Source organism: Dunckerocampus dactyliophorus, chromosome 4 (assembly GCF_027744805.1).
Source record: "Dunckerocampus dactyliophorus isolate RoL2022-P2 chromosome 4, RoL_Ddac_1.1, whole genome shotgun sequence".
NCBI lineage: Eukaryota > Metazoa > Chordata > Actinopteri > Syngnathiformes > Syngnathidae > Dunckerocampus > Dunckerocampus dactyliophorus.
The window spans coordinates 8,039,809-8,064,423 of NC_072822.1; the positions used below are offsets into that span (position 1 = coordinate 8,039,809).

At 42.1% G+C, this 24,615-nt stretch overlaps 1 protein-coding gene across 3 annotated transcripts in view; it reads left to right on the top strand.

The window, feature by feature from the left end:
- The first annotated feature begins 1,141 nt into the window (after positions 1 to 1,141).
- Positions 1,142 to 24,615, top strand: part of sema6a (sema domain, transmembrane domain (TM), and cytoplasmic domain, (semaphorin) 6A) — a 144,924-nt gene continuing 121,450 nt past the window's right edge. For 2 of the 3 annotated variants that reach the window (XM_054773682.1, XM_054773683.1), the window contains exon 1: positions 1,143 to 1,515. The gene's annotated coding sequence lies outside the window, so the exon portion shown is untranslated. Of the gene's footprint in view, positions 1,516 to 24,615 lie in introns of all 3 variants that reach the window. The other variant, XM_054773681.1, reaches the window with a different exon arrangement.

Below are 24,615 nucleotides of genomic sequence, written 5' to 3' on the forward strand. Positions count from 1 at the left end.
CACTCTGCTCCCTTGGGGAACACATTTATCGCAACACACACGAGCACGAGTCTTATTTATGTCTTCAATTGCTTATTTACTCTTATTTTGTCTACTATATTGGGTAATACGAGTGTAATGGTGACTATAGGGGTGCTACTTCATGCCTACAAAGCTCTATTTTCATGTTCTCCCCGTGTGCGTGTGGGTTTTCTCCGGGTACTCCGGCTTCCTCCCACATTCCAAAAACATGCATGTTATGTTAATTGGCGACTCTAATTTGCCCATAGGTGTGAATGTAAGTGTGAATGGGTGTACCCCGCCTGCCACCTGAAGACAGCTGGGATAGGCTCCAGCATGCCCCTGCGACCCTAAAGAGGAGAAGAAGGTATAGAAAATGGATGGATGGGCTTTATTTGGTCACATTTTAAGCTTGGAACTGATTATTTGTATTTCCATTATTTCAAGTTGGTTGAACTGCATCAGGGATAGTGTTTACCTTAGAGCTGTGGTGGCCCGGGGGCCATTTGTGACCATTGGCCCTTGGTACATTGGAGAAATAAAAAAAAATAGATATATAAAAAACAGGGAAAAAAAATTGCAAAAAGGCACAAAGACAAAAAGTTGAAATGCTGATATTAATAACTAATAATAACACAGAGCTTTGTCTTTAAAAATACATTTTTTGGGCGTTTTTACACAATAAAATAAATAAAATTTAAAAAATCAAAGTGGCCCTCGTAAGCGCTGATATTTCAGTATGCAGCCCCGAGTGCACAAAATTTGGACCCCCCTGCCTTTCAGGCTCCATTGTTCTATGATGGGTAAAACTTCACAATCTTTATTGGAATGATGTGTAAAATAAATGCCCACATGAACAATTACAGTATGTGGTTATGCATGCTTCTTGTGTTGCAGCTTGTGCATGGCTGCTAATTCTAGTCCGTTTTTAAAAACACACCTTCCCAGAGTCCTAACTATTATTAGCAGCTTGGCTTTCTCCTTGCCTGTGAAATGCCTCTGCGTAAAAATAGAAATACACTTGTCCATAACTGGCACCCATTGACACAATAGCCCCCCGTTCTGCAGCCATAGCTCCTCCCAGTGCATGTGTGTGCGTGTGTCTGTGAGTGTGCGTGCGTGCGTGTGTGTGTGTGTGTGTGACAGCTGGGCTCGCCTGCGCTCCTGCTCTAGTCTGCTAAGAAGCTTCATCCCCAAATAGGATGATCGTCGGCGGCTGCGCGCACCCCCGTCTCTAGTGCTGGGACTCCCGCTTCTTCTTCTTCTTCTTCTGGTGACTTTTTACAACAACCTAGTTATTTTTTTTCTATCCTGTAGTGTGGATTTCGCGATGGATATTCCGATTTAAGCACGGCATGTAACACGCACACAAAACGGGGAGACGCGCAAGAGAAAAAGTAGCGCTCGTATTGTTGTGACTCCGTGAGAACTGCGTTAACAATCGCGTCTGGATGGATTACTAAATAGACAAGAATCGACTAATCATTTCAAGATCTGGTCATTCATGAGCTGAAGGTAAGAATTGTGTGCTTTTTCTTTAACTTTAATCCACCCTTTGTATCGCTCTTTTGCTGCCTGAAATAAGGGAGGAAGATTTGGTTGTCTTTTGCCGGGCGTCAAGTGCACCCAGCTCACTTTCTGCTTTTATTTACTTCATTAATAAAGACATCGTAAAGTTTAAAAATCTACATGTATAGCCCAAATGGTGGCTATGTTGTGTTTAAATGTATTCTATAGACATAAACCTTGAGCCTAATCCCTCTTATGTTGTTTATCCATATAGAATAAATAAGTCAGCCTCCTGGAAACTATTATGGACAGCACTTGAGCCTAAATACAGAAAACAGCAGACAACAACATTAATAAGGCGTATAATCTCTCTATAATCACAATAGAAATGATTAATTACAGTAAACTCAAAACTGTTATTCCATATAGCAGTGTTCATTAGGTCAACAGTGAACGAGAGGATGTGTTTAATGCTTTTATTACATTGCACTGGTATTCCAAACGTTAATGGTAATGTGATATATAAATATATAGATCATTTATTGTCCTTATTGAGTTAGTGTGGCTCCAAAGCGTATGGGGTGTGTTCAGGGACCTGCAAGTGCATCATGCATTGAAACCATTAGTGGTCACTATTGCTCTAGTCGTCGACAATGTCTAATATCCAATGTTGCAAATTTCTTACTAAGGAGAGCATATGTGCACTTCTTAAAAGTTGCAGTCACATGGTGAAATGTTGGGTTTTTAAAATGTTTTACCATGCATGGAGAGGCGGTATGGTGGTCTTGGGTGGCAACACCCAGACACTCCCAGTGGTTTTCTTCTCTCGTTAGCGGGGTATGAAGTAGACAAGGATGACGATAAACATGGGACATATTGAGCAAAAATCACATGATTTTGTTGTAATGGGAAAAATGCTGAATATGTTTGTTTTTGACACTCATTCAGATCTCCTATTGAGAAATTGCATGATTTTGTATCGCTTTCCAAAACATTGCCCCCTTATGTCCTGGACACTCCCAGTGGTTTTCTTCAACTCCTTAGCAGGTTATAAAGTGGACTAGGATAAACGATACAAAGCAAATACTCACATGATTGTTTTGTATTGATTGGATACATGTTGAATATGGTAGTGTTTCCCTCATTTCTTTTCTTATCCCGTTTGACTCTCATTCAGATCTTCATTGAGTAATTGCAGGATTTTGTGTAGCTTTCCAAAATATTGCCCTCAAGTCACTCAAATGTTCCTGGAGGCATTTTTTTTAAGAAGGGCTATTTGAGAGGCTCCAAAACAAACAATGAATACACTGACATGTTGTGATATGATTACAGTAAGGCTGACCACAGTGTTGTATTTAGGCTCCGCCGATCCCCCTAACAACAGTAATGGGGATGGCATTGTGTGTGACTGATGTGAATTGGTCACACTGTGCATGTGTGTGTGTATGTGTGTGTGTGTCTGTAGGGGAGAGAGTTGGTATTTAAACATGCCACTCGAGGAAAAATGCTGCCTGAATACAGTGCCTTTGAATAATTGATAAACGGCTTTGCTGTTTTTCAAATGAATTGGCCTCCTTTTCTTTAAACAATGAGGCCAGTCTGTCATTGCCCATTCACTAAAGAGTCAATACCATAGTATGTGCATTGATGCATATTTCATAAAAGACATGTTTTATTAATGCGGTCTGTGTCTGCGTGTGTGTGTGTGGGCTTGGTATGTTTTTTTTCATTAGTATCAGAGAGCAGCAAACTATAGCACAGATGTTTCCAATCCCTGGGTTGCGGGCTGGTAATGGGCCGTTTCAGTCACAGCTCTGGACTACAGTTGTGTCTTGTACAGTGTTTCAGACTGAATTGGACTTCTTTACATGGACTCAAACAGATGAAAAATATTGGTTGGCCAGCCAGCTGCTAATGTTAGAGTTCAACATTGCTAAATTTGTGGCAGATTAAAATCAGTGTTTCAAAACACAATGTACGTACACTTACCATTAACGCGTTCCATTGGCAAAAGCAGGTACTATGAGGTAGTATTCCTTTGTTATTGCTTGAGAAATGACAAAAAGAACTGTAAAATCACTGTTGTCAAGAAGAACAAAAATACAACAAAACCAAAACAATTCCCTTGTGTGTCTCATTCCGAATGATGCGTTCAATACAACACGTTTTTTTGCAGTTTCTCATCATATTGTAATAATGTACTGCGCACACACGACAGTGGAGGAAGTGTTGGAGCAAATACAGTCAAAAATGCTGAAACCTCATAGTGGAACTCTTCTACTCCTGAACTGCCGCACACAAAGGGTGAAAATGTGTCAAAACATGCACCCCAACTGTGTTGTCTGTGCTATTGTTCATCTATCAAATACACCACATGATGGCGCTGTTATAAAGCCCAATGAGTTGGATTGACTTGAAATTTCTCATACAGCTCAATGTGTGCTACAAAACACCTACTACAAAAACACCCACTGTAACTTTAGGGTGTTTGAGCAAGCAACATGGCCGTTATCAACCAAAATGTCTTTGGAGGGGAATGCCCAAAAGTCTACCGAGCCAACTAGCTAGCCTCCTATTTACTTATTCTAAACTCAAGAAAAGGTTTGAAACAAAGTGGGCAAGAAGGACAAAGTAAGAAACCCAAAAGTACGGATGAGTTGGATACTCGTTTGAGACGAGTGAATGAATTCCGTTGGAAAACTTTTTGGAGAAAACCACAGTGAACAAGGCTGACAGACTTCACACAGATCGTTCAAAATAATAAAGTCTTACAGATAACTTACACACATACACAGGACACATACAGCTGAATAATAAACAATAAATATAGCAACTTCTGATCAATCCATGTCAACTTCAGATTTAAAATAATGTACCGAGTTAAGTCCCACCTGGTAAAAACCACACCCACTTCTGGGTTATGCCCCGCCAACTCCGAGTACAGATCATTTAGAAGGGTGAACAGATACAGATACAGATACAGATAGTGGTGTACTCGCTCATCTCTACCCAAAACGTACCACTGCCACATGGAATGGAGGAGAACCTTTTTTCACTATGTCACTCTCTTCATCCATGGCTGACTTAATGCAGGTAATGTCTCATCAATGTAACATTACTGACGCCTAGTAGTGATCATGAATACTACATATGACTTGTCTTTGAATATTTTTTGACTAACACCAGGCCATGGTCAAGCACGACAATTAATTTGGGAAGAACCGCAATAGAGCATTTTGACCACGAGCCACAGGGGGCGCCACAATTGTCATTTACATCCATCCATCCATCCATTTTCTATGCCGCTTATGCTCATTATGGGGGTATGCTGGAGCCTATCCCGGCTGACTTCGGGCAAGAGGCGGGGTACACCCTGGACTGGTCGCCAGCCAATCGCAGGGCACATATAGACAAACAACCATTCACGCTCACACTCATACCTATGGACAATTAACCTAATATGCATGTTTTTGGAATGTTGGAGGAAACCGGAGTACCTGGAGAAAACCCACGTATGCACGGGGAGAACATGCAAACTCCCCACAGAGATGTCCAAGCGGAGATTATTGTCATTTACACTCACATGAAAAACTATTAGTTTAAAAAAAAAACCCATCTTACCGCTATTTTCAGCCATTTTCCACATTCTGTCTTCCCAAAATGCAGCAGCATTTACGCGGGCAGAACAGTGAATGACAAACCTGCTATAATAGCAGGACTAGATAAAGGATAATCACCACAATGAGTGTGTTTTCTTGCTGTCATACTGAAAGATGCTTTTAGTTACATTTGCTGATTTTAGCAGACGTCACCTGTGATGCAAACAAACGACTAACAGCTTGCCTAATTTGTTTTCTCAATGTGATTTAGCGGCGTATTTTCCCACAAAGCCCCATTCTCCTAGTGAACATAGGGAATACATACAGTGGCTCTATTCGCCGCATGAGTCAATGACAATGTAATCAGTTGCTAATCTCTTGCCATGAAATGTTATCCATGTTGCGTACACATGCAGGACTTTCCGAGCTTCATTGTGTTGTTCCATATAAACGACTCACACAATGAATACAAGCCCACGTATAAAAAAACAACGGGCTTCCTTGTTTCATTAGCATAAGGGATTGAGACAGTTGCCAGACGTGCCAGAAGCATGAAGGACGAGGCAAAACAGTTATTATACTGGACTCACGCATTGCAAGTTAATGACAGAATTGGCCGGGTGTCTTGTTGGTGTTTTGGCTGATAGTCTTTGGCAAGGCTTTCATTGTTGTTTGAAACAAAGTGAATCAGAATGCCAGCGCGACTGAATAGGAGAAATGTTTCGTAGGCCCAACTTGGAACAGAAAAGCGTCCACATAACGGAGCATTTACAAAGCAGCTTAAAACATCAGCTCCCTTATGGAATTGTTGTACTTTAATACTGCACCCTCGTCCATGTAACATGTGGAAATGCTTTTGTCACAGCTGAGTTTGGTTGTCTGTCATTAGTCAAATGGAATGGAGGGGAGGGAATGCATTAGCATTAGCAGAGATAATCCAGAATGCAGAAGCAGAAACAGAAGCAGCAGAAGCAGGAGGGCTTTGTGTGATCACGGATGAATGAGGGGCCCTTGAAAGGAGACATGTGTTGTACACAGTAGAGGATGCTAACCAAGGTATGTGGTTTGTTTTTTTGTGAACACAAAGCTTGTTACTCTTGTCAGTTTAGTCCTCAAGTGGTTCAGGTGCGGCTTGGGACTTTCTGTTATGATATTCCTTTTTTTACATGTAAGATTCTCTGTCAAGCAATCAACTGACATCAGTGTGTCCCCTCTGCGGTCCGCATCTGTGTATGGAGTTTGCATGTACTCCCCATGCGTGCGGGGGTTTTCTCTGAGTACTTCAATGTCCTCCCACATTCCCAAAATATGCATGTTGGTGACAGTAAATTGTCCATAGGTATGAATGTGAGTGTGAATGGTTGACCAGTCCAGGGTGTGCCTCGCCTCTCGCCCAAAGTCAGCTGGGATAGGCTCCAGCATACACGCGACCATATAGTGAGGATAAGCGGCATAGAAGATGGATGGATGGGTACCAAGAGAGCAAGGTTGTTATGACACTTTAAAAAAGTAAGTCAGCACGTACCGCATGAACATGACAGCCAGTGTAAAAACGAGCTTCAAATTAACAGCATTGCTTGTTTGTTTTAAGACAAATTGTCACTGTGGTTAAAAAAAAAGAAAGAAAAAAAAGAGTTAGCTAGCCGCCGCCAGGGAGACAGCGGAGCCAGGCAAAATGTGTAAACAAAGAGGGTAGAAAAGTCGAACTGCAAGGCGATTCAAACGTGAGCAAACACGCTGGCGTTGATAGGCTTAGACTGTGACTATCGTCAATCGACTCTACATTTCACAGGCTGTTTTTCATTCTCACGGTTATAAAGGACGTCCCTTGTCAACTCAATACCAGATAAAAGTACGCGTATACGTGCGCGAGTGAATGAAAAATTCATTCGCAGTGTCTCATATTTTAGTCACAAAATGCGACCATTTGTCGCAGTCTGAAGCATTCCATTCCTAATGTTTCAAAATGTTAAACTCTTACGTTGGACAGTGCAGAGTTAGTGTATATGTAAAAAGTGGATAAAGTACACACTTCTCAGAGCTACTACGGACATGTTGCCAGTAGGGTTATCACAAAGCACTTTTAAACTGTTTCAATTCCAACCCCAATGGTGGTTAGGTACAGATTGGTCAGCTGATAGGTTCCAGCCCCCTGTTATATTGAAAAGGAATATTTAGGAAATCAAATGGTCACCTCTGCAGGCCCGGGTGTGGCTGGGTTTGTATTTTCCAGAACGAGACCAGCACCAAAGCACCAAGGGCTTCAAATGGCAACAGCGGGTCTCCCGGCTATTGTGCGTGTTCTTGTTCTTGTGCATACATGTTTGCACGGTGTTGCTGGAGTGTATCCGTCCCTCCTCCCCAGGCTCCAGCGATTGGCACTGCATCTCTCATCTATTAATCATAGCGAGCGCTTTCCTCCCTCTCTCTCTCTCGCTCTCTCGCTCTTGTTCCGTTGCCATAGTTTCAGGACCTGTGACAGTGTTGGGGGGCCCCAGCTGCCTCCAGAGAGGAAGAGGAATTCAAGGAAAGAGGTGTGACCGTAGAGGAGAGGAGGAAATGATAAGTGAGGGGAAGGTAGAACAATTGTAACAGAGCAAGAGGAGGGAAGAGGGGAAGCGCTTGAACACCTCTAGCTGGTCCTGGCGCCGTGCATGAGTGTGCTTCAGGAACCAAAATGGATTCCATTTTTATCTCAGTGGTGAACCCTCAGTCGCTTCTTCTTTTCTGCGTGTGCATCCTTTCATGCTCTCCCTCGCAAATGTGCTTCACACAACACACACACATGCACCCCCCCGCTGCTGCTGCTGCTTTGCTCTTTGCCTCCGAAAAAAAGTGGAATATTTTCACTGTCAGCCTTAGCAATCGTGTAGTCGTGCTCGTGCTCCAGTGTGTTTCAGCACCTTAAACTGCTGCTTATTTCTCCATGTTTGCAAGCAGAGCGATAGATGGGCTGATGGGCCTCTGCCTCTCCCGTTTTATGATCAGCTGCACTCTTTGATAGCAAATCATGCACAAACCACATTCTGCTCTCTGACGTATTACTTGTAGAAGGAAGGACGTTTACAATGCAAGGAGTACCTGTTTGTATTGTACCACACCGCCGATATTCCTTCGGTCTGCTGGTAGGCCCCACCCAAAAACGTTAAACAATTCTTATCAACAAGAGAGGAGAAATATGATCTTAGGGGAAAGTTTAACCTAAAACACGTACATGCACGGACAGCGCTAAAAACTTTCAGCATTTCTGTATGTGGAATCAAGTTGTGAAACGGATTGATTAAGGAACTCAAACAATGCACTAAAATGAGTGATGAGTAGTTGATGTTTGCAAAATACAAAGAAGAAGAGGCCTGAACCACTGTGTACATACAATACTATACAGTATCTAACCACTACTACACTGACTACTAACTCTTCATTGTGGTGAGTACATGGTCTGTACTCACTCATTATCAACCTACGATTCTGTCAACCATTTTATCAGTTATTATCATGAAGTCTGTAGCTTTCTTTCAGTAAGTATAAACCTTAACTATGATTGCACTATGTTGTCATGTGGCCTTACAAAGTACATCTGGCAAACAAGAGGTGAATAAATGTATTGCAGCTGATGTGAAACTGATGAAGGGTAGGATTAAGTAAGCCTTGCTTCTTCCGACTCCTTTTTGGACATGCAGAATTGTGAATTGGACTATGTGATGTGCTCCAGTGTGCCCCGTATGCATATTCAAGATGAATTAAACCATTACGATTACCATTACCATTACCATTACCATTACCATTACCATTACCACCTTCCGTTTGTCTCTCCATTGGCCAGTCGGTCCATCTGTGGTCTGATGGGTTGTCCGCTTTATGGTCTGTTTGTCAGTTGGTCTGTCTGTCCATGGGTCTGTCACTCGGTTGGTCCATCTGCCTGTCTTTCGATTGGTCTGTTGTCCAGTGGGTTGGTTTGTCCATCTATCCATTAGTCTCTTTGTCTGTCGGTCAATAGGTCTGTCTCTTGGATGGTCAGTGGGTTGGCCTGTCCATCTATCGATTAGTCTGTCAGTCCATTAGTCTGTAGGTCAGTGAGTTGGTCTGTTTGTCTGTTCATTAGCTAATCCTGTGTGTCCATTGTCGGTTTGTCTGTCCTTCGGTCTTGTTGTTTGTTGGTCCCTATGGCCATTGGCCCGTCTGTCTCCCTTTGGTCGGTCCATCTATCTGTGTATTGGTTTGTCACCTCTTTCTGTTCATTGGTGTGTCAGTCTGTCCTTTAGCCTGTCTGTCTATTGATCTTCAGGTGTCTTGGTGCATCTGTCTATTGTTCTGTGAGTTGATCGGTCTGTGTATCCGTTGGTCTGTCAGTCGGCAGGTCGCTCTGTCCGTTCATTAGTTCATCAGACCATCTGTCCATCCATCTATCTATCCATCCCACCTACCCAACCATCATAACCCGCACCCATCCATTCTTCTATCTCTTCCTTCATCTCTTGCAAGCTCTTTTTCTTCCTCCCTTCCTCACTATATTTGCATTTATGGCCCTCTTAGTGCTCAATGAATGCTCAACAACACCATGCCACGCTACTTCTAGAGGACTTGCTCCTGCTTTGGATTTTGGCTTTTTTTAACATCCCTTGTGACCGTGATCATATCATGTGGGTGCTTTAGTGGCTAAACTAGCTCTAATGTGGCGGTTGCATTATCACCACGGCTCATCGTGCCTGGCTTGTGAGCCTCTCCGGTGAGAGTGTTTGTTGCCAGAGCCAACTGGCAGGCACTTGAATGTGTGTCACACACACACAGCCACAAGCACACACACACACACGTATTCACACATTGAAGCCATCTTTATCCTGCTACACGGATTGTTGTTGTAAGTGTGGACGGCCGGTGGGCAGAAACCCAAGAACACCTGATTGTTTGTGTAATTCTGACCCTCCTCTAGGTATGGACCTTCTGAGCACAAAGGAGGAAGTGAGAAGGTGTGTTGGCTCATTGTGCGGATGCCACCGAGGTGCTCTTTTACCTTTTGTAGCGAAGGTGACATCACAGCGTCACATTCCCAGGTGCAGCAGGTGAATTAGTCCTTGAGGCTAGTGTGGTTTAACAGTGCATCTGTGGATGCAGCCATGCGTGCATGAGTGTGTGTGCTTCAAAGCAGAGGAAAGCCAGTGTGTAAGGTGATCTGTATGCTCATCGTAGAGCTCCCATAGGCTATAATCCTCACTCAATGTGGACCATGCTGCTGCTGCTTCTCCCACAAGGCACACTGCTGTCTTCCACATGTGGACCATACATGGAAGAAAGGAACCTTTTCCTCTTATTATTCATGTGTCAATTCCCTCTACGGCGGCGGTCGTCATGGTGCTTGCCTATCCTGTGATGCTGAAGAGTCAAGAGTCGCCCTTGAACCGGATGGGAACCTATAGCTAGCCATGGGGTCATTTGTAACAAGCATCCCTCAGCTCATCTAATGCCCTAATGATGATGACAGATTGGCCGGTGATTGGCCTTGGGCTAATATTAATCACTGCAAGCTGGAGAGGACTCTAGGATACACTATGGGGCAAAAGTATATTTGAATTGAATTTAGTTGAATATTATTTTTTCATATATTTATATTTTATAGCTTATAGCTATATTTTTCATATTTGTATTTGCATTATATTGTCTTTTTATTGCAATGTATGAATTTTGTTATTATTAGTTATTTATAATTATGGTACATAGTGTTTCACTTGTGTAGCGCTTTTCCACCTCCAAGGCACTCAAAGCACGACAATTAGTTATATTTAATTAAATTTAATAAATGTATTGAATCGGATGTAATTTTACTTCATTGTATTTTATTGTTAGTTATTTATTATGGATTAACGTAATTGAATTTAAAAAGCGATGATTCAGTTTAACATACTAACATATTTATATCGGTCCTGTACGGTTTTTAAATTTAATTAAATTTAACTTAATTGGGTACTTACATGTCACTGCGGCAGACATTTTCTATTTTTGCTTATGTTTACATTCGTTGTTTCATAAAGGTGGTATAGGTTAACATACTGTAGTTACAAGTCACTGCTGCAGACAATGTTTCCTTTAACATTTCAAACTAAATTGAATTGAATATGAGTTGTTTATTTAATAGGGATGATGCAGTGTAATATATTTACTAGTTGGTGCTGTACACACAGACCGTTTATAGCTGTTGGTCAACAAATATACAAAATCAGCAGATCACATAACAAACACAACAACAAGGTCCTGCATTAAGATGGGCTTTCGATAAGTTTTAAATTAGTACAGATTTGTTTTGCTTAATCAATTAATTTATCTGCCATGGTTGGCCGAGACTCATTCGATATGCCTCTAACTGAATTCACCATTTTACCAAGACATTTTGGACAATTTTATGCTTCTGTTTTTGTGGGAAAAGTCAGGGGAAAGCAATTTTTTGTTTCCAGTGTATAAAGCAAGGTTCATAAAGGCATGCTAGGATGCGTTTGGTGTGGAGGGACCTGAGAGCAAACATCAATGTCAGGGCTTTTTAGTGGCCTGCGGGCCAAATATGGCCCAGGAATGACATCAAAACGGCCCTTGAGTTCTGTTCAAAACTTGGGAGTCTTAAAATCACCAAAGTACTCCTGTCACAGAGGATCTTTGACTAGAATTTTTGCAGTAGGTCCTTAAACACAGCAGTGCACCCCTGTCAGATAGAGGATCTTTAAATATCATTTTTTTTAAATAGGTGTTTTTTACAGTAGGTCCTCACAAACAGCAGAGTGCTCCTGTCACACTGAGCTTTTTCACTAACGTTTTTGCAGTAGGTCCTTAAAAATCAGCTGAGCCTGTCATACGTAGGATGTTTGATTAGAGGGTTGGCACTAAGTCAGAAAAGCAGCAGAGCTCTCTTGTCATATAAAGGATCTTTGACAAGTGTAAACATATTGCTCCTGTTTGAATTCAACACTATGTGACTCTATTTTTGACTATATTTGCCATTTGTTGAGGTAAAAAGTCAAATTAAATAAAGAATTAAATAAGAATAATAGCGTAGGGAGAAGTCCGCCCCCCACGTCCTTAGCCCCGGAATATCACTGACCTCTGGGATGAATTAGAACAGAAAATCCCCAAATCTTGTAGAAGTCTTCCCAGAGTAATAGAGGGTGTTACAGCTGCCACCGCCAACTTCATATTTCATTTTCACTTCCTGTATGTGTAATGTCCAGGGGGTTGCAGGACTTTCGTGTAAACATGAGCGGTAATAACTCATGCACTTTTAATATTCTTCGCAAAAAAAGCAACAGCCACTCAAAGGTGAAACCTTCCACACTTCCTGGTACTTGAATTTATATTCATTGTCGCACTTTAAGCAAACAGAAAAATATTGACTACACGTGTTCCTCCATCTGAAACCTTGTTAAAAAAGTCTTAGTCGGTCACAGTGGCTGGCAGACTACAAGCGATTCCCTGGAGTATCCTCTTATTTCACAATCCAATCAGCTAGAACTCGGAACAATATTACCTCTATTAGTGTGTGTGTGTGTGTACATTTATTACGTAGTTAATGAACAAATTGCAGCCATGTGGCACGGTCTGGTGGCGTAGCTGGTGGAAACACGCTCAGACTTATGCAACCCCCCACTCCAGCACCCAACCTGTCACCACAGTGCCCACACACACACACACACACACACACACACACACAGGCACACACTGGGCCAACCACAAGGCCCCCAGTGTTCCCGGCCTGTCTGTCCATCAGCTCATGCGGAGCGCCGGGCTGGGAGTACTTATCATCACTCTGCTGAGTGGAGGCCTCACAAAGGCTTACTCACATCTCACACATACACACGCACACGCACACATGCATGCATGAGCACTCAGCTGCTGATCTGCTTGGTGGCTGCCATTGTCTGCCGTGACAGTTGGGAAATCCTGCGTCTCCTACAAAATACTTTAGTCTTGTTTGTTTAAATGTGCTTTGTCAAGAGAAAACCAACCTGTCACCTGGATTATGTTCAATTGCAGCTTTTATTTATCTTATTTTCAAGCTTAGGAAGTGTGACGCTCATTCACGGAGACTTGATGTTGCACTCACTGATAATATCACATTTGACATTAAATGGGTAGTTTGGATTTTTTGACATGAAGTTGTATCAGCCCCATCACCAGTGTAGTGCATCAACCCCCCCACTTCGTCCCATGAGCCGAGTTCTGGTCAGATTTTGGTGATGAGGAACGTAGTTCAGGTTAGTTGGGGGGGCCACTTAAATAAAGAGTTTGGCTTCTCAAAACGAAATGCGTTCAAAAGAGTAAATGCATTTGCATCACAAAAAGGCCTCCTCAAAAAAAATCACCTCACAATCGCTCGGCGTTACTTTCTCTCCCGTTGTATCACTCCGCACTGTCATCTGTCCATTGTTGTGTATGTACATACAACAACAGTCGTCCCTCGCAATATCACGATTCGATTATCGCTCCATCGTGGTTTGTCAAAAATGTATTAATTAATTGCTGTTTCGCGGTTGTCTGTATTATTAGTCCAAAAATATTGAAAGACAAAGGTATATGTAGTATCCTGGCCACTAGGCATCAGTAATGTTCCATTATTGAGACATGACATTAGATTATCTTCACACTGCATGGAGTCAGCCATGGCATGTCCGACATGACGGAGTGAAAAGAAGTTCTCCCATTCCTTGTGGAAGTGGTAAGTTGGCTTCTTTGTCTTTCTTCCCCACTCCGTTTTAAACCCTTTATTAAATTTAGAATACAGTAAATACTGTATGTTGGAAGCTAACTAGATAGTTTGCTGGCTTGCTAATGGCTAAAGCCATGGCCGTCTCTTGTGTGCCTGCAGTGATCCCGTAGCCTGGGCATTACATTTGTTTACATTTGTAAACAAAGAATAAACAGGAGTGAAAAGGTGACGATAGAAGTGTTATTTCATGTTTACGGGGCTCTAATAAAATGTAATTTTATGTAATTGTAATTTGGTAAAAATGTAATTTTGAAAGTCATAAACAGGTTTTCTATGCTCTATGCTAACAAAAATATTCAATTTATTAATACTGAATTCCACTTTACGGAAATTATAGATATTTATTAAGTAAATTAATAAATGAGGGCTGACTGTATATTATTGTTGACATAAAAATTTCCCAAACCATTCTTTTTATAGCAAACATTTTGTAATGTTTGTTCCCGTCTCATGCAGGACTGGCGTGGAACAGCATCACCTCTTTATGACTTTCAACTGGGAGGGATCTAAAATAATGCAATCATCTTGACAAAAACGTGGATTCCATGGACCTTAATGAATTAGTTTGTGAGTAAATACGTGGCAATGCTCCTTACCGCTCCTGTAGGACTGGAGTGGAACCGCGACCAAGTTTTATTTGGCATAGTGGAATCTCATACTCCTCAGAGGCCGGAGGGTCCGTATCTCCGTTTGAACAGCTCTGTGTGGAGTTTGCATGTTCTCCCCGTGCGTGCGTGGGTTCTCTCCGTGTTCTCCAGCTGCCTCCCAAAATAAAAAAAATATGCATGTTAGGTTAATTGGCGACTCTAACTTGTCCGTAGGTGTGCATTTGAGTGTGAATGTTTTTGGCTGGCAACAAGTCCAGGGTGTACCCCGCCTCTCGCCTGAAGACAGCTGGGATAGGCTCCAGCATACCCGCAACCCGAGTGAGGACAAGCAGCATAGAAAATGGATGGATGGATGGATGGATGGATGGATGGATGGATGGATGGAAACTCATACTGCATGGACACTGCAGTTCCTTCTTTCCTTGATTTGTTTGACACTTTGCATTACTGCCTCCTGCAGGACTGGAATGGAAAAGCATTGACTGCAACTCACTGATTAGGAAGTTTATTGATAGTAAACATCAGCCAGATGGCTCTATTTTGCTAAATCAAATTAGTTCAATGAATTTTTGGGGGAAACAGATGAGAAAGGCTAGAAAATAATAGCCGCATGACAGACAGCCATGATAATGATATAGATAACAAGTGCAAAGGACACTGGCAGGTGTTACAGAGATTGCGAAGTATTGTGAATATCAAGATAGGCCTGTCAGAGACACTAATAGAAAGTGTTAGCAGGAGAGGAAGGAAGTGAGGGGCTTCACTGCAAACAGTCAGCATGATTAAGCCAAGATAAACAGCATTCTGCCTCCAACCGGCCAGTTATTTAACGCAGACACATTGTGCGCTGCATGTGGACAGGTAACGAGGCGAGGCAGGCTTTGACGGGCAGGAAGAGTGACAAGCTGAAGCATGGAAGAAGAGAGGAGTAGTGCCTTGCATGATAATATATTTCTTCATTCATCCTCCCTCCCTACACTCTTGATAATGTTCACAGCACGCTCGGCTTGACTCATTCATCACAGTCTACTGGGGGCCCTTTTAGCTTATTTGTTAAGAAGCCTCTTTGCTTGGCTTTCTAAACCTGCGGTCCGCTGGATTATTCAGCAAGACCATTGGCTCTGAAGGTGTGTGAAAGATGTGTGTGCGTGTGTGTGAGAATGGACTAGAGATTCTACAGTATGTATTTTTCTCTGTGTGGTTCTCTTTGAGTGGGCAGCCATGCATACTGAATCAATGCATTTGGATTGTCTCATCTGTTTCACTGATAAATTCATTTCAGGTTTATTTCTCTCAGATGCATTGATATATCGCACAGCGATTGAACCCTTTATAATTGACTTCGGAGGCTGAGCATGGCTAAACGCCCAGCTCCTCTTTCATGAGAGACACATTACATGATTAGACACTGTCGCAGGGGAAGACTGTTGATTTTGGAACAGATTTTATGAAGTTTTCTCACTATAAAATCCCGTCGGCTATCTACAATATCTCACACAAGTGAGCACACCCCTCACATTTCAGCAAACATCTTCTCAATGGACAATGTTATAGACATGAGACTTGGATATACTGTAGAGTAGTCAGTGTACAGCTTGTATAGCAGTATATATTTATATATTTACTTCCTCCTGTATCCGATATGTCCAGCCATCAAAATAAAAGCAGGGCAGTGCGAGCGGCACTTGCTACTTTGCTTTTGTTATTGAGAGCAGCCCTTTCTCATTCGAAAAATAAAAAATCTCACCACACTTTCACCTCTTGTCCTTCTGTTCACACACACTCCAACAGCCAGTCCACTTTTAAAGAACCGCTTATTTTTACTTTGGCTTGGCGAGTGGATGTGGCACTGCCCGTTCGTATCACCGTAATACGGGGTTAGAGAGCAGCATTGCGTTCCCTTTTCTCTGCTGCCCCACTAGCTGTTGGCTAACCTGCAAAACAGTAGCATTTACTCCATAGGCTGAGTAAGGAAATACATGCAATACAGGCTGTCACTCACTGAGTTGCATTGCAAAATGGTACAGAATAAATGATGTGTTTATTTCATTTGCAGTTCAGGTTGGATTTTATTTTTGTGCGCTGCATGGATTTGCTTTGCGCTGACAACACGGAAGCAGTGCGTGATTCCACACGCGCACAGCTTAGAGGGAACATTGGTCGACACACAGCCATGCAACACAATTAAGTAGCAAGATAATTGTGTCTCGTCTACAGTCAAGCATGGTGGTGGTAGTGTAATGGTATGGGGCTGCAAGAGTGCTGCCAACTGGGAAGCTGTGGTTTATTGTGGGTGAGCATCTACAGCATCTATCCAGCTATTTTGTCAGAGAACATGTGATCTTACACTCTTACACTACCTGGGATCTTGTAATGCTAGCTGGCCTGGTAACGAGATAGCAACACATTACGGCAGCATATGAGAGCAATGGAGGCTCAGCATTCGTTAATGATTTACTATTCCTGCTCCTGCTTTGACCAGCTGTATTTCTCTGGGTTTCGGATGCAAGGTGACTTTTGGGCAACGAGGGGCCGCGTCCTGAAAAATCAAAAGATGCGGGAGTCACTTTTACTTTTTTTTTTAAACCAACCCAAACAAAATATTTACTATAATGTATATATAAATATACATATAAAGTATATTTATTCATTTTATCAGTGACAAAGCATATTATTATTATTATTATTATTATTATTATTATTATTATTATTATAAACTCTTTCTCCTTACATTACTTTTTGGCTGTTTTTTTAAATTTCTTTTTACAAATATGTCAACGTTCTACTTGTAAATTTTTTCCTCATACTGATATGACTTATACTCATAATATTTTGACTTTATTATCATAACATTATAGCATTTACCCAAACAAATTTTGCAAAAATTTCAACTTCATTCTTTGTTTGGTTTGTTTCTTATATTACAACTTTTTTTCCTATAGTATTTCAAATTTTTGCTATTTTTTTCTGTTAATATAATGACTTCAGTGCCTTAATGTTTTGTCTTTTTTCTTGTACAATTACTGCTTTTTTCCCCCGTTTTTCCCGTTTTACATTTTTTAATTTGATTGTTTAATCGTATTTTTAGAACGGGCTGAGGGCCAATAAAAAAACAGTCAGCACTTTGGACACCCCCGTTGTAGATTCTTCCTCCAGCTTTGTTCTCATCGCAGTGTTGCTGTTTTTAAACCAAATATCTCTCCAAACGCCATCCTGAGCTCATGCTGCATTTACAGTAGCTTACATCACCACACATGCAAGCAAGCACAGAGGGTGGCATGCTTGGAGATCGGAGGTGCAGCTCTGACCTAGATATCATAGCCCGTTTGGTCATCAGTCAGTCTCTTAACGTGAGTTTTTAACATCCCTTGACTCCCCTTGGATGGACTCTATCAGGAACAAACATGTTTTCATGCGACTGCTCGATAAGCGGGGACATGTGTTGTTTGCTGGCGCCACTGCAGCAGTCATTTGCTTCACACATTAACAGGTGAAGGACCAAAGTGTGTGGTTGTGTGTGTGGTTGAGCCAGACTTTGGTAAATGAGCAATCCAAGATAGCACATGATCACACTGATAGGAATGAGGAAGTGGAACCATTTGTACACGTGACGAAATGACCACACGGCTCCTTAACAACTCCATTAACCCGCGAGGCCTCCTAAAACCTGTTTTCCCCTTATTGTGAAACTAGAGGCTTTGGTTTCTTTGGCATTATAATACACAAGTATTATAGTATGTCAAATATATGTGGCTGTAATGGGAGTTAACGGTACCAAATCCATCCTGAGGGTAAAGAGTGTACGCATATATGAAAGTCACCTATGTCCATACACACTGCAATTGTGAAATTTAAAAATTGTTCAACATTGCAGTACAGTGTTCCCTCGCTCTATCATGGTTCACCTTTTGGGGATTCACTGTTTCGCTGAATTTTTTTAGTGCTTCTTTTTGATTTTATTACAGCATTTAACCACTGTTACAGGCCGAGCCTTGACCTTTCAGAGGAATTGCATTGTGGGAAGTTGAGTGTCTCTTTCTCTCTCTCGCTTCCCTCGCTCGTGTGTCTGCACCGCCCATCGTTTTCTGCATCCTGATCCTGAATGTAGACCATTGTAAATTAATCTCCTGTGTCCTCACTACCTTGCTAGCCTTTAGGAGGAGGATGAATGCAACAGGAGGAGTACTGCAGCAATGTCTTTTAACAATGATACAAAAACGCTACAGTGCAAGACCACCGCTACGACGCCAGGGCGAAAATGTACGGTCACAGGAGTGAAATAAGCGTGAGTGACTGAATCATTTCTTGTGTCCGACCTGTAGGTTGATCATTCAAATTCAAACGAAGGTTTTACCTTTTTTGAGAGCGTTTAAACAAGAGAGAAATGTGAGAAAATGTTAGATCCTGCATGGCTACTTCGCGGATTTCACTTATTGCGGGCTATTTTGGGAACCTATCCCCGGCGATAAACAAGGGAACGCTGTTTATCAAAAATATGCGGCTATAACAAAAGTCAATAAAACCAAAGGGTAAAGCGTCTATACCAGGGGTCACCAACACAGTGCCTGCAGGCACCAGGTAGCCCCCCACGATCCCATGAGGAGCCCGCAAGCCTGCTTTTCATTCAGGTTTTCAGTTAATAATGTGACAACAAAGGCATTCAAGTATATCAGGATTCCAGTATATAAACAATATGTGATTATATAAAAGTGCAGGCATATGCAAATCTCCTATGCTTATCATGGGATTTTAAATATAATATTAATGAAGAAATCCTGGCCAAGTTTCATATGATTAGCCTGAAAGCTGACCAAGATGTTAAAATCTCTTGTCATTGGTCCTTTTTGGACATACCGTGCTGTAGTTTCTCATGTTTCCTTTAGCAGCGTGCTTGTGGGCTCACATAGAAAGAAGCTGTTTAAAGAGTAGTAGGCTACAATGCTTTTTAGTACCTCGTAGAGACGTACTTTTTTGTTATCCCAATAGTTAATATTTCATTCTGCACGATTAAGTGTGATGACTGCGGGGTTCCTGCTATTTCCATTCCCACTTTTCAGCCTCTCACTCGGCTGATTGTCTGTGAGAGGCTGCCTACATGGCCTCAATTACCTGCCGTCCGTACCTCCACCGCTCGCATAATGCAGCGTGACTTTCTATCGGAGCACTCTCATTGCTCGTGCCACCCGGAGGCGGTCAGATAGCTACTCCTTCACCACGGTGATTTCCTGGCCTGTAAGACGAAGCTAATTAATGGAGTAAATACAGCCTGAGCTGTGGCTGCAGCTTCAATGGAGTGCAGCGTGGCAAAGGGGGGTGGGGAGAGCACAGCGGAGATGCCTTTCATAATTGATTATTTGGAATGCCAAATTCGCTACTTTTTAATGAATCATACATCGATGGCTTCTAATTAGTCGCACCATTAGGTACACTTACACAAAGAGCCCAGGCGCTGTTGATTGAGTCTCAGCAAAATGATGTCAGCTATGAGAAGTTGAGCTGTGGCACAACTCCTCCAAGTGGTATTATTCCTCCCGATAGAACCCTGGCATAGAAACAGGAGTTCAGAACAATAAATCAATTCATGAATTGCTCATTTTCCCCAGAGATGATCATGGGCTACAGTCGTCCCTCGTTTATTGCGGTTAATTGCTTCCAGATCCGATCGTGATAAGTGAAGCGAGATTCAGTATTAATAAATGGAATATTTTCCGCAGTTATGGCATAGAAAACCTGTTTACAATCTTCTAAATACAGTTTTTAACATTATTAGAGCCCTCTAGACATGAAATAACATCCCTATAGTCACTTTTACATTTGTATTTCCCAATATAGTAGATATAATCAGGGAAAATAAGACATAATAGACATTAATAAGATAACGTAGACCCACACTTTATCACTTCCTTGTTTTTTTATGGACAGCGCACTTCCTGTGGTGGCTCATCAATGTATTGTAATGGTGGCTTTAAATGGCTTTACACTCGTATTACCCAATATAGTAGACATAATATGAGTAAATAAGCCATTTGAGACGGAAATAAAACTCCCGCTCGCGTATGTCACAGTAAATGTGTTCCCTAGGGGACCTAGGTGGCAGGCGGGCAGATGTGACGTCGGAGGTTCAGAGTTGAGTTTCAGCTTGTCGTGGGTTATGGGCCCAGCAGTAGCCCGGGTTATTATTATTGCGCCTGTTGTGAGATCATTTAAACCTGCAAAAAAATGCCTGTTCTGACGATCCCGTGCAGTGCCTGTCTCACTGAACAATTACTGACACCTAGTGGCCAATGCAGAATACTACATTCACAATTAGAACGCTTATTCTGCCTTGTACTTGTATTTTAGTTCATTTCGTTAGTTCATTTTACCATTTTTATGCTTGAAATGCTTAATGTATTGGATCTCATTAGAACATGCAGGTGTACCCAATGTAATTTCCAACCTAGCTGATGGTCTTTATTATTTTTAATTCCTGTGAGATAAAATAAAATAAAATAAAATTATGTTTGGGGAAGCTATCGATTTCAACGGCGGAGATGTTAACTGGATTCTCGGGAGCTTTTTATAGCCTTTAGAAATGGTTCTGGAATGTGGATGGCGAGATTGCAATCGATAGTCGCTTTGTATGTTTTTTGTGTCTTCACACTTGACCCATGCTGTTCTCGTGAGCGTAAATAGGGGTTGTACATATGATGTGGCCATGGGAGAGAGGGCGCTAGCAGTAGCTGGAGTAAATAGAGCTTAAACGAGATATATCTCCCCCAGCAAGGGAGGGAGGAGGAGCTCACAAGTGAAGGTTTGGTTACCTTTTAAATGATAGCAATCTCTCTACTGGACACAGCGTAGACTCTTATTGCAGTCATTTGTAAGAGAACAAATAGCATACTTTATTACCTGAGGGGAGGAGGGCGGGTGATGAAACGTTATCCTCCTGCGAGGCCTCTTACGGTGTTGTTTGATGAGCAAACACGCGTGAGCTGTAATAAGCTTTGGACAAGCTTTAATGGCCCTGAAACTGTTAGATGGTAACGCTAGATGCTAGTTGCTGCACACACAAGCCTATCTGCACTTATAAAACATGCAGGAATGTGCGCACAGGTGAGCGTATACCTATGCAATATCTCTGTTGAGTCGCTTGGCTTGCAAGGTTTTCATGTCTGTTACCTTCACCAGGGGCTAAAGGTGTTGTTTTCTATTTGTTGGTTGGCTTTACTCTTAGTTAGATTTGGTGAGAAGCTGGATAAAGCTGTACTGCACAATAGCAGTTGTGCGTCACTATTGGTTCTATCCCCTACCCTAGAATGGAAATGGTACAGTCTGGGATGCTTTTCCACTGTTACCTACTGGGTAGACAAGGCTCGACTCCCTCCGCATGCTTTTCCAAGCAGGTGCTACCATGTTTAGTACCTGGTCAACTCATACCATACTGTATGTGTGTAAACCACCTCGTTGGCAGAACAGGTTTGTCATTGCGGCATCAGTATGTGACATTCGAGGTTGCAAGGCTAGAAATGCGAACATTAGCTTAAAGAGTTGTTACGACACGGTATGATGTGCCACAGTCTCCACTTTGCTGCAGCGCTTCTTTTGCTGTCCTCAGTCTCCTCTTGCATAACAGGAGTGAATACAGCAGACCCTTGTTCTCCACCATTCCTACTGATGCCTTCAATGTGGCATCATTTTTTGCAGATGAATTTATTATTTGGCGCGCCTCAAACAGAACAGATGCACAGCGAGCCGGAACTGTGCATTGCAAAGGTGGCGTTTAAATAAAGTTGTAACATATGTAAATGTAAATGCTCTTAATGGAATACATATATTCAGAGTTCAGTAAAGCACACATTGCCTCCAGGAGAGCATATACACTGTGGTGGTTTGCGTACACTGTATATGTTCCTCTCTGCTATCTAATATCAGATATGTGCTGGGCGGCTAATGACTTTGTGGTCGGATGGAGATAGCATCCATGTGAAAATTGCTGTATGGATGCTTTGCCCTGAAATTTGTGATCATGAGTTTAATGACCTGATTTAAAAAAAAAATCTAGCTGACTTACGTAAAAGTCACAATTACTGCGATCAGGGCAACCAGCAAGGGTCAGACACATCAGCTAGTCGTCATTAGCATTTAGTAGGAATTAGACAAACATAGCAGACGTACTTGCATTAAAATTGCCATGTTTCACAATGAAAATGACATAGTTTCAGGCAAGGTGGCAGTCATTGATAATAATTGGCTTCAGGAAAACCCTCACTCTAGTAAAAAAAACAAAACAAACTCTGTATATCAGGTGTCCCCGACCCTGGTCCGTGGGCTGGGTCGAACCCGTGGCAAACCGGGAAGCAAAAAAAACATAAAAAGAAAAAAACATTTGTGAATAGCTACATCAAATTTTGTGTAAATGCATATCAGTTTTAGAAATGTGGGCCATTATTGGTACTGTTGCGAGAGGCAACCTGTCCCACTTTGTTCGACGGTCCTTGAAAGCACCATTGTGTGTGTGCTAACTTTCTCCCATGCTGCTACACTGTATTTTTACCGTTTTTCTTTCACCTCATATTTGGTCTCAAATGCTGATACTATGTGGGAATGCTTGAAGGTACGTTTTGATGACTTATTGAGTGCTAATGTGCATATTTGTTGGTGCGCAACCTCATGCTAATTCATGCTAGCACACTGCCTTTTACCACACGCATCAAACAGCGTTTTCCGTTAAAATCTTCTCCCTGAAAGACAAACTCCAGGCTCGTACTGGTGGACGGTGGGTCTGTATTCATTTTGTGCTTTTAGTTTGATGTTGTTACTGTCTTAGTTTTACACAGTAAATAATAAATAAGACACATTAGATCGCTATAATGTTCAGAAGGATTTTTTTCAGCCTTACCTGTGGAAGGCACTCCTGTGCAATAGTGTTTGGACTTCAAATCGGCTGGTACAGTTCCATGCAGAACATGAGTTAGGCATGTTCCCCGTCCTCTCTTGCCACATCCAATATGGCGATGACGTCGACGTATGATTCGGCGCCCAAAGCGGCTTCTACATCACCAGAGAAGTCCACCGACCCGACGCACTAAACCTCTGAGGCCAGTTCAGGTTTGCCATTCACTTGTCGGCACCCTCATGCCGACGTTAGCTAATGAGTCTAGGTTCGTGAGTTCCTGCATTCAAGTGCTCGGCCCCTGCGTTAGCAAGCATGCAGCTTCTCAAACTGTCAGTGAAAAGCAGGGAGGACTTTTAATATGAGTGCAGGCCTGCCAAAATACAGTTCATGAATGTTGTACTCAACATGCAATTTGACTCTTCAATACGCATGTTTGCTTCACTGCGCTCCATTTTGTTTCATTTCGCTGCTTTCAGTTTGGAGTTCAGTCTGTACAGTACAGAAAAAGTCAATAGATATGATCAGTTTCTTAATGGTATTTCAAATCGGGGGGGTCGCGAAAACATTTCTGTCCCCCAGTGGGGGCATGACAGAAAATAATTGAGAGCCACTGAATTAGAGCAACGGTTGCACAATTAATGCCATGTTACCTGGTTTCCTGCGGCAACAGGGTGAGTGAACGACTTAAGCGAGACGAATACCCACCGAGTCCCGGTTCAGTAATAACCTTGGGAGTTTTGAACGACTCGGTCAATACTCGACCATCATTGGTTAAAATACAGCTGTTTCTACACAGTGGCATGCGTCCGGCCGTCATGTCACGTATTAAAAGTGTCTTCTCTGAGAACATTCCGACATGTTTTAAGCAAGTAGCTATTTATTGTATCCCTGCACTCTAAACAATTCACTTATTTCAACTTCTGTAGCTTTAGCTTGTCTCCTTGTCGGTTGCCCCCCTCCCTTTGACTACATTTTCTCTGGTGAATTTAGGAGCAGCGCCATGACGCTCTTTAAAATAGCTCGCTCTGATGAAAGCTCGATCATAAATACCTGTAAATGCCATTTATAGACCAGTGTGACTTGTATAAGTCTTTTTCCATCTTCATGACGCATTTTTTGACTGATACCCCGAAGCGACACATAGTGCAGAAATGATTGTAATGACTTTTTAAAAATAAAAAGTGTAAATAAATAGTCCCTTTTCAACATGTCGGAGTTGTATTAAATATGTCACGTACATGCTGTGAGCTTTTGTCACCGTATGAGTCAAACCTT